At 38.6% G+C, this 13,273-nt stretch overlaps 1 protein-coding gene across 1 annotated transcript in view; it reads left to right on the forward strand.

The window, feature by feature from the left end:
- LOC131082446 (uncharacterized) overlaps positions 1–13,273 on the forward strand; it is a 102,912-nt gene that overhangs the window by 34,588 nt on the left and 55,051 nt on the right. The gene's annotated exons all lie outside the window — the stretch shown is intronic.

Genomic DNA, 13,273 nt, shown 5'->3' on the forward strand with positions numbered 1-13,273 from the left:
ACTTCCTCAACTAATCATTGGATTGAGTGTGTTTATGCTCTGCAGCACGTGCAAATCTGTTTCTTATAAAAAAGCCAAAGGATATGAATACCCTAAGCAAAATGGCAAAGATTATTTAGAATTATTACAGAATAAAAAATATCTTAATGATTTTTAATAATTTCTTTTTTTAAAACAAATCATAAAGATCTGATAAGCTCTTTTGCAGCAATTTTCATTCTGCACAATGAGCAGCATTTTCCAGTAGGGCTCTGTATTAGGAAATTTATTGCTATGATATGCTAAAGGGCTAATTTCTGAAACACATCACTTAATCTATGTGTGAAAAACCAGCCCCAAACAAATCACATTGAAATCAGGGTTTCTTGAGTTTCTGGAATTATGGCTCGGAGAATTTGTCAATATGAAGTTCTCAGATGCTGTTTAATTTTGGGAATCCCATGGATTTTTGCCCGGGACTACAAACAGCAGATGCAATACACGACCCATGTGCCTTCTCTTTGTTTCCTTTTATTCCTAACTTCATGTAGGAGAGAAACATCATCTGACAAAATAGCAGCTACAATTACAATGTTCCATTACATAAACTTAGATGAGCTTAATATACACAGTATAACAGTCTTGATCAAAGGATTTGCTGTCAGGCAGAGACTTGACTAACAGGCAAATGATTGGAAACAGCTTTTTTTCCAGCCTGGATTGGGTGATAATAATGCGAAAAGAATGGAAGCTCTAAAAGGAATGCTCTTTCACTGCCTATGTTGGAGCAAGCATGAAAGCCTGTCGTAGTGTGGTAGAGGCTTCTCTTTCTGAGGCTAGACCATTGCTGGGGAAGCAGAGGCAGAGAGGATCCTGCCTTGCTGAAAGGAACTCTCACCTAAGTCAAAGCAGTGCACAAAGATATGTAGAAAGGCTGATACATTTAGGCTTTTTAAAGCTTGTTGGTTTTTTAACCACTGTATGTCCCAGGAAGGATGCATCATTGACACAAAGCCATCACAAAGCTGCAGTCCTGTAGTCTGGGAGGTTGGACCTGATCTGGAGAGAGGTTAAAGCAGCTGGGGTGCATGCATCTCATTTTTCTGGAGGCCTAACACCCTTGGCCAGAAAGTATGCTGAGAGAGGCCAAGGAGAGTAATGTTAATTTTCTCTCCCAGAAAATCAGCACAAGATCACTGAGACAAAGAAAGTACGCCAGGGGTAATTTGACAATTGACACATCAAGGCTTAGAGGCTATATTAAAAGAACTATTAGACATGTCAATTAATTTTCCTTTGCCTTATTAATGAGCATCTGAGCTATGCATCTTCTGTTTGAAGCAGCAAGTAATCATTTTTCTAGGTTCCTTCATGCTACGACAAGTCACAGCCCTCTTGAGACACACGTGAGACAGGGCATAATAGAGTATGATTATTGTTCCTAATTTCATGAGTGACTCTAAACTTTCAAATTGAAGGGAAATTTAATATTTATTTTGAATGTTAAATGATGCCTCTGAAAAAAGGAAACCTATGCAATTCAATGTTTTTCAAAGGACCAGCTTGTTCCATATTTTAATTTGATTCTTTAGCAGTAACTGAGTTTATCCACTAACTCCAGTCCCAGATTCCAATGAAAGCTCTAAAAGGAAAAAAAGGGGGCAAAAAACCCCAACAACCCACGCCCCAAAACAAAAGTCAGAGCACACTCTTTCTTTTGCTATGGGAACTATGAAGTTGCTGACAACCTTCATTAAATGCCACAGCCAACTTCTGACATGCTCAGCAGTGAGTCTCATGACCCACAAACAGAAAGACAATCTAAATCATGGAGTGGTTGTATTTGTCTTTTGTGTCTAGAAACCCGCTGCTGGAATTTGCTGAGTGCTTCTAAAATGTAGCAGAAAGTTCACTGTCAAAAAGCATTGTCTTTGTAAATTTTACCTTCAAACCTTGAGCACAGCAAGCAAAAACTATTTAACAAGCAGACAAAAAAACGAATGCAACATAAGAACTAAACTACCAAAACCTTCTGTGTCTCTTTTTCTGTGATGACTTGAAGTCTTTAAGCTGAAAGAATAACATCAAATATGACTTGAATCAATATTCCTTCAGGTTAAAACAGAAGCAAAATAATAAAAGAGTGAAGTGTTTTAAACAAATGTTAAGGCCACACAACTAAAATGTCCCTATGATGATACTAGATTTGAAAATTAAAATTTTAATACAAATGTAAGTATTCTGCCTTGTGGATCATGTAAGTTTTAGGCTGATCCTTAAGGAAGTAAAGGTTATTAAAGCTACATACTAAGCATGGAAAAGAGGCTCTGAAATGCAGAGAACCTGAGAGAGCATTATTGTCTGAACTGAAGAAGAGACTTTGAGAGTAGCCTGTATCCCGTAACCACAGTGCTCTTTATAGTTCTAACTTTAGTTTTGCTTGTCTCATTAGTTTAGTTTTTTAGCTAGTTAGTTTTTAAGCTAGTTTAGCTTTTTCTAGTCTCATTTTAACTGCATTTCATCAGCTACATTCTTTTGGTATCTTTGGAAATCTCATCCTGACTGCCCCCAGCTTCTTGAGGCTCTTGCATCCATACGTTGCTACCAAATTTATGGGAATTCATAGGAAGGTGAGCAGGCTACTTTGCTGAACAAAATTAAGACTGTTCATGTGGTTATTATGCAATGCTTTGCAATTAAATAAAAAGCTCTAAATAGGAAGCACAGAGCAATAAGAATCCTTCTATAAACGTCCTATCAAGAGCTGTAGGAGTGGGAAAGAGCATCAGACCCATAGCACTGTTTATCACCTTGAGTTTTGACAAGGGTAGGTTTTTCCATCTGAGAAAGATATGAATATTTTGTAGGTGCTTCTATTTGAATGACTTATGAATCACATGGATTCATAGTACAGTGTAGTACAGTGTACTACAAGCCACTGTAATCCTGTCTGAATTCAGACCGGTAGTGGGAAACCTTGTGGGTCAAAGATAAAGGGACTTTGTCCTCTAGGGTTGTGATTGTGATTGTCTCTATTGTAGAAAATTAATAAGCATTACAGATGATGGGCAAACTGATTGTCCCCCAGTTCTTTCCCCAGTAATCCAGCCTTTCAGCAGAGGAAACTAAAGCCTAATTCAGAATCACCTCTGTGGTGACTCCTGAAGGTTATTTAAGTGTTTCTGGTGTTTATTGCCTGGATGAACCTGGCTCTTTGAAAAACTGCACTATGTCTTCCAGGTATTTGGAGTTCTTGGACGAGAAATCTAAGGGTTCCAAGAAAAAGCATAATTGTATCTTTGTAAAAAGTTAAAAATAATATTTTCCATGAGTTTAAAAAACAATAAATCTTTCAACAAAGAATATTATTTACAAATATCTTTTCAGGCAAATATACACAGGGGGAAAAATGCCCAAACCAAACAAACAGAGAAGTTAATTTGCATGGTAAGTTCAATACCTGCCAACTGTTGTTTATCAGAGACAGCAAAATAACAAGCCTTTTGTTCTGCCCAAATGCATTATTCTTCTGTTTTGGAAGCTTTGGTCTAATGCCTCCTGAACACTGGAGTTTATTTCTTAGCCAGGTATTTTAGCAAGGCAAAGTAGATGCAGTAAGGCTGTCTGTCAGTCTTGCCCAGTAATTTCTGGACCTGCTGGCCAAGATGGGTAAAGGGAAGTACCTCAGTTGCTGCCTCCACAGAGAGAAACACTCAGTCCCAACCTACTAGAAAATCAGCTCCCTTGTTCCTGAAAATCCTTATTTTATGAGTGAAGTCTGAGAACTGAGTGTCTTTTAAACATTTTCTTTTTAGACATTGTTCATGGGAGGTTGATAAGTTGTATTTGAATGGAAGGAACAAGCTTAGTGACATCTCTAAATGTGTGCCCCATCTTTACTCTTAAGCAAATCTGTTTGGGAGTGTCAAGTTCAAAATATTCTAGTGCCCATGAAATATTTGATTATTTTATTTTATAAATGCTTTTCTTGGTTCTTTTTCAGTCTGATGAAATTGCAGTTACCTAGGAGCCATATCAAAACCTCTTCAAAACTGCAAAGATTCACATGGATGTTGATATCAATTTTTACAAGTCAGATTTTATTCTTAAATTAATTATATCTTAGTTCTCTGCTCTCTAGTTAGATAAAGCTTTTTATCTTAAAATAAGCTGATGTCTTAGGCCAGCACATTATGCTCTCTCTCTCTCCTCTGTCTATAGATGCACAAATGTAGCTGCTTTTTTTCTGGAATGTCTTTTTGTAGGCATAGTGTCCTTTCAGTACCCCAGCATCCCTTACTTACCTCTCTGCTTCTTGTTATTCTTTGATATTGTTGTTTCTCATGGTGACACTCTTTTGTGTTCTGGCACAATTTGGAGTCACCCACAGCTGGGATAGGAGTTCTGAATGTGTGAGAGGAAATGCACCCAAAGGAAAACAGACCCAGAGCACATTTTTATCTAAAGCACAGAGAAAAATAATAATGAGCCTATTATATTGCATTTTTGTTATTGAGAAACAACATTTCTTACTGGAAAAGGATGGCATCTGCCTCATTTGAGCTTGATTTGTTGCTTTTGTTGTTTTGGGTTTTTTTTTCTTTTAATCCTTTTAGAGATGTGTTTTACTATGGTCCTGTGCAGTAATTAGCAGAAAGTTTTAGGATTTCTTAGCATCAGTCAGAAAGCTTTGCTTCTCATAGCAAATGTCCCCTTTGGGAAGGAAGTTTCAGATGAAGAGCATTTCACTGGATCAATAGATGACACCAACAGAAAAGGAAGCTGGCATTTGTCTTGTCGTGTCTTACATGCAGCTATGGGCTACAGAGGAAAGTATGTTATCTAGAGATTGCCTCTGATAAGGGAATATCCCTCAAACTCCCAGTGCAGCTAGCAATCACACATTGATTTTTGAGAAACAAGCTGTAGCAATTTTTTAGTTTCTGTTTTAAGCTATGTCTTCACACTGAAGGAAAATTTGTGAAATTTCTTTCCAAAGGCAGCCAGGTAGCCTGTTATAACACTACCTGAACACCTTAAACACAGCTGGTATCCCTTGTGTCATACAGTATAACAAGTGGGGAGGAGAGCTCTGCACAAGGAATTATACAGTTTTCCTTCTTTTTCTTTCTATCTTTCTTTCTTTCATTTTTCTTTCTCTATTTTTTTTCAAAGGCGGAAGACCTGATTTCTGTAAACAACCCCCTAAAGGTACTCCCCCACCAATAGCAGCCCACTGTAAAATGGATAAGGTTCTCATTATGTATCCTCCATGTCTTGATCATAATTTCTTATCATGGTTGACATTCTGGTCCAGTTATATCAGGTACATTCTGTGTAAGTCCTTTAGAAGACCGGGATAAAACCCTGCTGAATGCAGGATCATTTTGCCTTGGGCAGAGAGTTAGTCAAAGTGCACATAGTTCAAGGTGGATTTCTAGTCAGATTCTGCAGTACTGGGACATTCTGAAAGAAGTATTTTTGAATTGAACATAGTTCAGAAGGAATTAAATTAGTTCTTTAATGCTTGGTTTTTCTCCAGAGCCATCAACACAAATTACTTTCTAAAATAGGCAGCAAATATAATAACACAGCATTAAACTGAAAAGAAAAAGTTAATACTGTTATTACGTGATGCATTTTGTTTCACTAAATTGTATGGATAATTTCCACCATAATTTCAGTGGTGTTTACAAAGATCTTTTAAAAATATTTGAGTTTTACATTTCCTATAACTGTGTTTTTCATAATGTAATTGAATTTAAGATATCTGTACAGTGTCTCAGTTTTCTGAGATAACTGTTTAATGGTGTTTTTTCTGAGATAACTGGTAAATGGTGTTTTAAATATAATAGTGTCCTAGAGTATTCTGCACATGCACATAAGTCCTTTCTTTTTTAAGGCTCTTAAAGATTTAATTAAGCTGGCCTAGCACAGGTTTACTTCTTCATGTTTTATTAAAGGAAAAACATTTTTGTAGTATGCAGTGTAGTAGCATCAGTCATCTGCTCAAACCTGAGATTGCTCTCTAAACATTGCAAGCAATTTTCTGTTTGTGATATTTCTTTTTTTAATGTATTACACTATGTTGTAGTTTCATGAATTGCCTTGTCTGGCCATGTTTAAATTTACAGGGATTTATTTTTAAATGTATTCTAATTGGTGTTACCTGGGTCAAGTCCTACTTCATTCTCTTCGTGGGGGCCAGTCAAACAATTCTGTTCGTGGACATGTTGCTGCACAAAATGTTAAAAATCAAAAAGCTCTAATTGATATAGAGTAAAAAAATAATTTCCAATGTCAAGATTTCTCTAAATACATGCTCCATTGTTCCCACAGACTCCAGCCATTTTTTTTTTCTGCCTAGTTCTTCCTTGTAAATTTGCTATGAAAAAGGTCATTTTTGTCAGGTCAGTACAGAAGCTTCAGGAGATCTGACTGGAATAACACTAATGGTCTTTTAGAAGCATTTTTATGCACAAGCTTACACTGTAAGTTAATTGTTTTTTTCTTTCCTTTTATCTTTAGGCCCATCTATTCCTACAGTGCATAAGAATTATAAATCTGCACAAGAACTGAATGGTGCATTTGGTTTGACAACTGACATCCTAACTCCAGCACTTACATACATACAATTTAATTGAGGCAAGGGAAGCAATGCATGTAGGAATTCAGTTTTTGTTTCATCCTCTTGCTGTGAACACCAGACAGAAGTCAAAGGGCTTTGGCTCGTGGCTTGTCTGTGTTTGTGTAAGATGAAGTTTCACTGCTGTATGGCCAGACCTTCAGAAAGAAACAGAGAATCAGTTGTGGTGCGCTGTGTGTCTTCTGCCTGCCCTGCCCACAGCAGCCACCAGTCTGTTGATTCTCACTGAAGGAAGGTGGCTGTTTGTCTCCAGCTGTACATGCTCCTGGTGTGATGCTGCTGCTAATTAAGCACAGGATGGAAAAGATCAAAGCCTTTCCCTCCCCCCCACCCCACCTATTATTCCACTCCACAAGGCTGTTTCTTATTTTGGTGTTTCATCTCTCTCTGCTACAGTGTTTTTTGGTAATCTCACCTGTTTGCTTGGTGGAGTTTCAGCTGGGGCTGGATTGCCATTTTAACTTGGCAACTTCAGAGTCTTGTTTCCCAATGGCCTGCCAGCTAAATTGGTGTGTTACAGATGAATGCACAGCTCACAGATGGTGTTTGAGTGTTTAGTGGCTCTCAGAAGTAGATATGTATTTGGTCAGGAGGAAGATTGCATTTTTTCTCCAGACAGAGCAAATGTCCTTGGGGAGGTTTTCTGTGTCAAGGTAGAAAACAGTTCCACACATCAGGTACAGGGGACTCTCCCAGCTTAGGCACAAGTACTGCCTACAAACATATATGTATTTATTTTCTTCTGAATGGGGTACAATGCTCCTATTAACATAAACAAGAATTTTTAAATCTTGATTGTCCTGAATGTCTATAAATGTTTTAAGTCCAGCATTGCACTTCCTGTAGTCTTTAATTTATTTTTTAACTGAGATAAGCTTGAATGTGACCCTGTAAACTTCTTCTTCAGGTCCTAAATGCTGTTTTATTGCTCATGCACAAGATTGAGCATTCAGCATTACTTTCTGGGTGAACAGCTCTATAGATAATGCTGGGTTTTTTTGAGAGTTATACTTCCTCTGACATCTTGCATCCTCGCCTGTGTGGTTTGTGCCTTTTTCTCATTCATTCATTGTCATCTTATTTACTTAAAGCAGTCAGAGGGCAATAAGTAGGGGAGGAGTTACATGCCTTCTTTTGCTTCTTGACTGGCCTAGTCATGTCATGAGGATGAATAACAGAGGCTGTCTGCTGCCTTTTGTTCCTTTCTAGAATGAAATAAAAACCAGAGCTGCTTAAAAGTTCTGAAGGCTGCACTCGATTTCTTCACTTCATGTTTGTACCCATCCAGAGCTGGAAGCAGCCAGACTGGAATATTTTAACAAAGTCTGTCCTTGTAAGATTTCCAGACTGTTTTGCCAAGCCACTAAGCTCTTGAAAATGCAGTTAAGCATGAAATAGGCAAAGTTTTAGTTGCTTACCTAAACAGCAGCCATGATGATAATAATTTGGTTTTTTTGTAATTTTTGCTTTGTCATTGTCAGATGCTGCTCAAAGCTGAAATGTGCAGAGCTTTGCCAGCTCTCTACAAGGAGCCACACTGTCCTCCAGCACTATTGCCACTCTGCTTAAATTTTGTGATTCTTTTTTTGTCCAATGCTTTCTTGCCCAGCTGGGTAAGAAATCTCTTCTTGTGAATGTCTCAGTTAATTCCCTTAGGAAATTCTTAGTTAGCTAAGGTCAGGAGATGGGCTCCTCTGCCAGCCTAACACTGTTGGGTAAAGGGACTGCTGAGGACATGAATCTGCTGCTCTTTGCCAATTTTCTGTTGTCATAAACTCTTTTATATTGAAAACTGACTGTCCACCATCTTCAGGCTAGCACAGTTATATCCAGAGCAATATGAATCTGTCAGCACTTTCTTCCCATCCTCTTTAATGAATATTTCTTGGCCCACTGACCCAGAGTGTGCCCCCACCCAGTATAGGAGAGCATAGTGGTTCCTCCAAGGCTACAGCTGTGCCAGCACATAACTCCAGGAGCGTGTTGTGGGAAAAGTTCAGCTGCTGTGTTTGTTCTGGCTTTTGGCTATGCATGTAATGCAAACACACCTAAGATGTAGCTGATCCAGAGTTTACTGCTTGCTGGCTGTCTCCCATGAGCTGGCACAGCCTGGACCTTGGGAGGAGAGCAGCCACCATCAGCCTCCTCCTCCCCAGCTTGGTGTGGCAGCATGGGTGTTTACAGGTGCAGTCACGTACCTGTGTCATATTCTTTGCAATAAATGAAAAACAATTATTGCAGTTATTGGATTACTCTTTTTTCCTGTTTCACACAAATGTTTAATTCCTAAAAGCCTTGCTTTTGGATTTTGGATTTTGCTTCTGGCAGTTTCTTTTTCCTATGACAGCTGCACCTGAAAAATAAATGTGCCATGATTTACAGCATTCCTTCTATATCATGACTTTGGGTTTTTCAGTAAGCAGTAGGTCAAATTCTGCTATGAGCATTAGTATGTTGAGGAACTACCTAATGTCCCCTAAGGTCTTTTGTCACCTCTCTCTCAGCAGATAGCCCCTAGGTAGCCCTTGTAATTGCTTGTGATACCTGCTTTCTTGGTTGCTTGCAAACTGAAGAATATGAAGCATAGGTGTGTCCTGGAAAGAGCTAGGACAAAACAGTGCCTCCATCCCTGGCAAATGCTCTCCCTGGTTATATTCACTTTGCATACAAATAAACAAAAAAGTAATATTTTATTAGGAATCCAGTGGATAGAATAATGGACTGTAACTCAGCAGAGCTCGGTTCGCAGCTCTACTGTTGGCTTATTGGGCAAAGTCATTTGTGTCATCACCATACGGCCTGGGATGAAGACCATTTCTTTGTAATGCAATATAAGCCTTGAAAAGGAAGAATATTATGCAGAGGGAATAATAATAAATTCCTTCTCACAATAATAAAATTATGTGTTTTATATATATGTTTATGTTGTGCACAGCGGAACGAAGCGTATTCTCTTCTGCCTCATGCTTCATCAGTGGTGCTTTGAACTGGTTTCCATTTGAAGGGTTAAATGTATTAGTGTACTAATTTTAGATGTGCCTTCAGATACAGGTATGATTTTACCCTGAAAGTGGTAACATTTCATTGTAGTAACACTGGGCAGCATTTCTTGCATCTTCATTTCTGTTGATAAGCCATAAAGGACTAAGTTTAGGGACCCTGCCATTTAGGGTGGTGGTGGGGAGGGGAATTTTTTATTTGTGAACTGGATAAACGTGTTGCACTGACTCTTGGGCTGCAAGGACTGTGTATGATTCCCTGAAGGTAATTTGCATAAACTAATTTGTGTCTGCATTGGCTCTTTAAATCTTCTCTGCCTGTATGGGTGACAAAGAAACATTTATTTTGCCTTATTTTATGCAATGTAAATAATAGATACATTCAGGATAGATCCTGAATACCTCAGCTGGTGAGCACCAGTGTAGCTCTGGAGTAAGCAGGGTTGCATCAGCTGAGGATCTACCCGACCATCAGCTCTAAGTGCCAGCCTTGCAGTGCATTATACAAATGTTCAGCGTAGTTTGTCAGCAACAAAGCTGTCACCCAACAGTCCACACTGCCTTCTATCAGCCATTACTTTTCTGTCATCATCATCAAGTGCCGCTTAAGAGAATCTGTGCATCGTTTCTTTCCTTCTGAACAATTTCCATAGAAATAATTGACCTGCTTTTATGGTCTCTGCTGTTTGTTATTGCAGCATTTCCCAAGGAAAAATGCAAAACTAATGCCCTAGAACAAAAACATTCAGCCAAATTACTTACTAGTAATCCAAGGAATCATGGATAAATCCATTGCTCAAGTGGCTTCTCATTTGGAACTTTATATAGTTTTCACCCAAGGGTTAAGGTTTGGTTTTTTTTGTGGGTGGAGGGGTTGTTTTGTTTTTGAAAGGTAATACTCATGCTCTCTGCCCTACAGCAATTTTATATAAATCTCTTCTGAAAACTGTATCTGCCAGCACTGTCACTCCACCCCCAAGCTTTTACTACTAACACCAGTGAAAAATATTTAAAGGGACTGTTTCCACTTGTTTGGTGCATTTCATTTCATTTCATGTTCCTGCCTCTTCCTTTCTTCATTTTTCAAAAAAGTCAATAAGAGAGGTCATTTAAGCCTAGTGTTTTGAAGTGGCAACCAGTAAACAGCCTTACAGCATGATTAATGAGTTCTCAGGAACAGTTTCCTGAAACTCACAGGTAAGTTGGGGCCAACTGAATTTCTTTTAAAGTAAATGAGGATATTCCAGTCATGGGCTGGGACTTTCACTGAGTGGCTTTTTAGGCTACATTTCCCACCAGTTTCTACCACTGGCTGATGGTGCTCATGTCAAGGTATAACCTTGGGAAGTATAACCAAGGTTAGAGCGCAGAAATGGCATTCAGAATCCGGACTTCCAATAAGAGAGACAAATAAGTGCTTAATTTCCATTTAAAAGCAGGAAATTGTGATCAAGGCATTTGAAGAAAATAGTGAAGTCTTAAAAAGGATAATTGTTGTTACAAAACCAAAAACAAATGTTGTTTGATTCTACCCAATGGACATATTTTTCTTGATTTCTTCAACTTCTAAAAACCTTGGGTTTCTGTGGAGTTTCTAGGCTGCTATTGCTTTTTTCAGAGGAAAGGTGTAACTGAGGAAAGACATCATAGATGTTGCTCTGCTCATTTAGGCAGGGTCATTCTGTGGAAGGCTTTTGGGTTTGATATGTGAGCACATTCTGAATTTCTCTACTTTCATTTATATATTTGTTGAGCTGCTGGATTCCCGTGGCTGACAGTCAGCATCTCAGCAGGGATGACACAGGGGAAGCCATCAGTTCTCTTTTGACCTCTTGAAAGTGGGAGTAGTGTGTGGAGCAATGGAGTGATGGAAGCACATATTATTTTCATTGCTGCCTAAACTTTAGGGAAGTTCCATAGGCACACTTTGTATGGTGTGCTCACACTGTGTACAGAAGCACCTTCCACACAGCGAGTGACAGAGCTGGAGCAAGTGTGTTCATGGAGCTCCTGTGAAAGTACTGATTGCCCTGGGAGGTCCTGCTGCAGTGAGCAAGGGCTTTACTCACCTTCCCAACCAATGGTTTTGGTCACCAAGGGTTTTCACTACTTCTGGTGCTCCAGGACTGCCATGAATGAAAAAAGGATTGAATATTTTCAGTGCTCTGAGCTGTGTGCTCTCTTTCTCTGTTTGTGTGTTGGGTTGGAGGAAGGATTTACATTCTTGAAATGTTTTACAGGTTGTCTATTGAATATTTTGTAGCTTCAATTAGTAAATTGAGACTACATGACCTAATAGTAGATGATTCTTATATAAAATGAGATGTTGAGCTAAATCCAATTTTCTTTTTTAAATATACATGGTTACTTGTGCTCTTGGCACAGAGATGACGATTGGCAGTGATCCCTGTAGGATGTGGATTTCTAACATGGGTGAGGCTGGATGGAACGTCTATGTAATTCTGCTTGTTTGATGAAGGATGAGTATTATGAGCTAAGACTATTATTTTTTCTTTTTTTCTTTTTTTTTTTACAAGTAAACTATTTGGTCTAACCAAAATACAGTGTGGTTAATCCTGCCCTATTAACTTTTCTCAGAGAGTGAATGCTTTAAGAGTAAATTTGATGGAAGCTATTAAGGATGACAAAAATTTCTTTATATGAAAGGAAGTGTAGTGCAATCTAGCTGCAGAGTTCAGAACATTTAGAATTCCATGGTTATTGTAGTATAATACCACAGTCAATTATATTTATTTTACATTTTTCTTTGTCTCTTTCTCACACAAGCCTAGACTATGAATTCATAATGTTAATGAAAAGTGTTGTGATGTTCCTGTAGGCTGCTGTGGGAAAATAATTACAACATGAGGAAGGTCATCCATGATGTTGCCCTTCTCTAAAGCAGGACTTTGTGGCTGATTAGGACATAAGCAAAATGGACTGCATAACTTGAAAAAACCTTCAAAACCCCTGACAGATCAACCTACAGTAATGGCAAGAATCAGCTTTCTCAGCCCAGCAGATCTTTCTGTGAGAAGTTTTAGTTATTCCTACTTGAGGCCGTTAGTGACCCAAACCCTGCTTTTTGGTGCTATGCCCCTGAAATCTTCTTGTCCTCTCCTTCTCCAACCATGTAACTAAAGCCTGAACCTTCTCATGAGCAAAGGGGCTGGCTGACAGCCTGCCATCTCCTCCACATGCATCCTGCTTAACATTGAGGATCAGGAGTAACATGATGCCAAGGCTGGTCTCAAAATCCAGCCTTATGGCTGGCAGATTTGTACGAGTTTGTTTTTCCCTCTCATTCAAACCTAGACTAAATATAGAAACCTTCTGAGTTTCTTCTCTATTGCTATTCACAGTTCTCTTTGTGACTGCTGGAGAAAGAGATGTATACAGCTACTTAAGAAATATGTGTAGACGGGAAAGTTCTTTAAAAGAGCACGAAATACAGTGCAAGTACACCTGCTGCTTCTTCTTCAGTCACATGCTACAGTTAAAAAGTCCAGCATGTTTTCTTCCACAAAAAGACCTTTATATTTCTGAACTTTCAGAAGCCTAATCAATATAAATAACAGTTTGAGCATGATGACATCATATTAAGTCCTAGAGTTGTGCATCTCAGCTGCTTAGTCATTTAAATCAGTGG

The sequence above is a fragment of the Melospiza georgiana genome, chromosome 1, assembly GCF_028018845.1.
Source record: "Melospiza georgiana isolate bMelGeo1 chromosome 1, bMelGeo1.pri, whole genome shotgun sequence".
Classification (NCBI taxonomy): Eukaryota; Metazoa; Chordata; class Aves; order Passeriformes; family Passerellidae; genus Melospiza; species Melospiza georgiana.